This window comes from Physcomitrium patens, chromosome 6, assembly GCF_059467195.1.
Source record: "Physcomitrium patens ecotype Gransden chromosome 6, ASM5946719v1, whole genome shotgun sequence".
Taxonomy (NCBI): domain Eukaryota; kingdom Viridiplantae; phylum Streptophyta; class Bryopsida; order Funariales; family Funariaceae; genus Physcomitrium; species Physcomitrium patens.
Genome location: NC_143415.1, coordinates 6,674,044 through 6,678,484, shown reverse-complemented (window position 1 = coordinate 6,678,484; position 4,441 = coordinate 6,674,044). Strand labels below are relative to the sequence as shown.

The window sequence follows — 4,441 nt, the reverse complement described above, 5'->3', positions numbered from 1 at the left end:
TGGAATTCTAAATCATGAAGTTGGCTCAGATTGAATTTTAAAATTACACAATTATAATTCTTATATACTTTTTTCTTACTTTTAAAGAGTATGAATATCTCTCTGTATATATATAATCTATAATTCTTTTAGTTTTAATAATATTAATGACCAAGGTCTTTGTTTTGAAAGAAAAAATTGGATTGGTGTTACATGGTTTATTCTCTAAAATGATTTTTAGTTTCTTGTCTTAATAAATTTTAATTAAAAAAATAAAAATAAATAAAAAATAAAATCTAAATTTTTAACTATACATACTAAAAATAATTTCTTAGCACATTGCTCCCACTTTGAGGAAACTTAGAGCTACTCCAAAAAACATTGGAGTATGTCTTTTTATTCAATTTTTTTACATGTGCCTCAAAATTTAATTATCTGAGATTAACAAGATATGAAAATTTATGATTTTTGATAACTAAGCATAAAAAATAGATTATTTTGCATAAATTAATTACTTGTTGTATTTCCATTCTAAAGAAGGGAGATGATATATCATAATTCTACTAAGAAAAAATTTATAAATCCATCTATAGACTCTTCAATTTCTATACTCCAGTATTTTTTTTAATAATTAAGTTTTATTGTATTTTAAAAGAAAAATATTACTCTTATCTTTATTTATTTTTTTAATATTTTATATGTTTCAACTTTTATGTCCACATTATTTTCTTTATGTGCATATCAAAATAGATATCATCATCAGAAACAAATATGTATGTTTTGTCAAATCCATAGATTTCATATTCAACTGTTGTTTGATTAAGACTAAATGATGTTAAATTATTTAGACCAGAATTTCCTAAAAAATAATTTTTTTGATTACTTTTAAAAGAACCCAACTACAATATTTCAAAATCATTTTATGTATAATCAAAATTTTCACTACTATATTTTTGCTAATATTTCTAGAATCTATGTAGTGTGATTTTTGATACTTACAAGATACATAGCTGACATAGATGATAGATACTTAAATAAATTTTAGCCATTTATACATCAATTGTAGTACCTTTATGCCAAATTAACCAAAGAAGCATAGCCCCCTCTCTTGCCCAAATTTTGTTCCATATGTTGGACTAATCAAGTTGATAATTTGGATTTAGAATGCCATTTTATTTTATCTTTGCCATGTTCTACTTTTTATATTTTAAATTAAATATTTTCTTATCTTGTTTTGCAATATATGCCATTAATTAATCTCTTATTTGCATTCCACAAACTTAAAAGACAAATTGCAAATCCTTTTTATATAAAAATTGGATGTGTTGATATGAAAATAGAATCTTCATAAAAAACTTCAAATGCTTGTATGTGTCAATTGACAGAGTGAGGTTGAGTCTATATCCAATAAATTTCTATATCCAATCAAGAGTGGGTTATAAATGAAATCTATTTTTGTGATTAACCCTAGTTCCTGTTCTTCTATTTGTGACATACAGTGTGCCACCCTCTGAGCCGACTATCCTAGTCTTATAAGTAGGCGATGGCAGCATAGGAGGACAATATCCTTGAATGCATTCGCAAACAAACACTGTTTTTTTTGTGTAGGGATTAAGGTGACTCCAGTTGACTCAAGCAACTGGATTCTGCTTATGATTAATGGACCTGACCCACTTTGGCTTATCGCGATTACTAATGCGTAGTGTTACGTGATGCAGAAAACAAAAAAATTGATGGTCGTGAAACATACTGAAATCTTGTCGTAAGCAACAGTAACACTTTTAAACGTCTTCTCAGAATCAGAGCCAGTGAGTAATTACGAGGAGCTATGAATCAATATTTGTTTAGGTGATTACTTTAAAATTTGCGTCTTTTTCGGAAGCATTATATCACATGACTCAAGTTTCACTTATTCCTGGAAATCGATTGGCAGTAAGTTGATTAGGACTTATGACATCATATTTTGATTTTAAAAAAAATTGAGACTTTGCTGTAGAGCAAGAGCATCAAAGAACATAAATTCTAATGAAAGAATAATCGCAACTCGATCGTCTTATTAAACATAATTTACCAAAATTATTATAAATAAACAATTATAATAATAATAATAATCATAAGAAGAAGAAGAATACAGTTAAACTCCACCTGTTGCTAAGCCACCGCAGCATCATGTATTCATGATGTCCCACCAAACCAGTTTGTGAGGCTCTTTTTTTGGGTGGAAAATAGTGACCTTCAGATAATATGATACACTGAAGGTTTGTTTCCTCATCTGCAATTTCATTGCATTATAAACGTATTTCAGTTGGGATTCTGGAAGAGCTGCATGGAAAACTGGGAGAGGAAAGTAGGAATCAAGTATTTCAACTACTTGAAACCAATCCTCGAATGCTGAGCTGCAGGTCTACAAACAATCAGTCTCATCACCCTCGTAAGGCTACCTGGAGGGGGTATTTTACCCGACAAAGGTACTATTCAAATTGTATAAAGTACTGTACTCTTATGAGGTAGTTAGAACAACTCATTTACTAACCTTGCTTACACTCTAATCTTGGTTATGAATCAATCCGAATACAGAGTAAAAGTTGACATAATAGCCCCTAAGATTACACTTGTATGCACAGATTTTCTTTTCGAAATTTCATTTTCCAATTACTTCTTTTTGTTTGATTGATTGATTGATTTCCTTGCAGATGGAACCACTTAATAGATGAGAGCAGTGCTGGACTTTGACAGAAGAAGGTAATTCATTTATGCGCAACAGACAAAGGGGATTGGAGAGCAAGTAGCAGGTAAAATCGATATGAACATTAGGATTGGTGAAAGATAAGCGATCAAAATGTGAATTAGTAACAGAATGCAAAAACATAAAATCCCCAGATATTGTGTTGGTAGATTGTACATCAGCACGGTAATGTAACTTACTAGAACTGCCGCCGAAAAGGGCTTTGCGAGAAATTACTGGTTAACCTTCTGCCAAAGCAGGCTTGAGAGGAGTTTTAAAGCATGTTGACTTGTGGAGTGATACGCGCAACAGGTCTCTAGATTCGAGGAACTCATCAAGTTGGGTGTGAGGTGAGGGGTCGTGAAACTCTAGATTATCATTGATGAACTGATTAGTATGATGCAGGGGCAATGGGATCCGGGCCACAACATGATCTTTAAAAATATAGTAGGTTGGCTTCACACGCGCCTCAGCAGGGGAGTGTAAGCTTCTTCCTTGCGGATTGGAACCACGTGACGTTACATGACTGCTTTAGAGCTGCTGGGGATGGATTACGAATCTCGCACACTTCATCAGCAACCTCAAGTGGAGGGCTGCCACCTCCAAGAACTGCCTGGGTGAACTCCAAGCATCTGGACCAGGATTCTGCGTATGATTTGATGAACCTTCTCAGAACACTGTCATTAAAGGCTCTCATGTGTGCAGATACTCAAGAAATTAGAGAAATATGATCTTCTGGTAAATTATACTAATTTAAAAAAATTGCGGTATCTGGTAGTGCTGCTACATTTCGCGTGAAGTGCCCTGTGATTATGTTAAGTCAACAGAATTAGCTTTTAATATTCTCCCATGAGTTCAATTCTTATTTCGTCCGTAATTGTGCTTGCTCAGGTTAGGAGTCTGGAGGAAAGAGCAGATCACCGGACTTCTGCCATGACCTGGTAAGCAATCTGGAAACCCGTTTATTTTTCTTCTTCTTCTTTCAGTGAGAAGATAGCGTGCAGCTGATCTCCCCCCGTTAACGAATAGTTTTTGTTGTACTATCCTTAAACCTGTTGCTGCAGGAAAATTTAAAATGAGAAGTATACATTTTCAAGGTATGCTGCTGCCTTGCTTGGGTGTACCTTTTAGAGAGACGCGCTCATCATTTGTGGGGAAAGCAGCCGATCGGTGTGCGAACACAGGAGTATCTGACGACGTTCTGCCCACTTCTCTGTCTGTGAAGCTTTGTGGCAGATTGCAGTGGCAACCATGCTGCAGTTGGAGACAAACCCTACGCGTTTCTGGTATCAGCCAGGGAACTGTAACTTATCGTCTCGTACGATTCCAGCACCCAAAGTCCGGTAGTTGTTGATCTGTCCGCAGACTCTTAAATTGTAAATTTGTACATCTAATACCGCTCACTTTTTATAAAGGCTACCAAACTAGAAAACAAAAAATAAAAATAAAAATGCCTCTTTTCTATCACGACCTCGTTCCAGACTAATCGTCCGACGCTGGAAACGTGGATTTCTTACCGCGTAAATGGGGTCTAGCGTGTCGCTCCAGGGCCATGACAGCTACTCGCTGCCCCCGATGATCAACAATTATGAAACAGTCCCACCCGCACACATAATGTTAACTCTAGTATATTCCATTACACCAGTCTGGGCCATTAAGTGACTGCAGATGCTATTTGATCCAGCGTCCAGGTTGAGAGACCATGTGATGCTCATAAAATACCAAAAATTAGAAAAT

General features: G+C 34.8%; 1 long non-coding RNA gene across 3 annotated transcripts; it reads left to right on the top strand.

Moving 5' to 3' along the window:
• The first annotated feature begins 281 nt into the window (after positions 1-281).
• On the top strand, positions 282-4,176 carry LOC141045563 (uncharacterized). Of its 3 annotated transcripts, none has more exons than XR_016503494.1 (6): positions 282-1,595; positions 1,698-2,447; positions 2,673-2,771; positions 3,110-3,353; positions 3,596-3,645; positions 3,769-4,176. It is a non-coding gene; the product is annotated as an uncharacterized LOC141045563 (long non-coding RNA). The 3 variants fall into 3 exon arrangements; XR_012217774.2 differs by having other exon boundaries at positions 282-1,827; positions 2,285-2,447; XR_016503493.1 differs by having other exon boundaries at positions 282-2,447.
• The last annotated feature ends 265 nt before the right edge of the window (positions 4,177-4,441 follow it).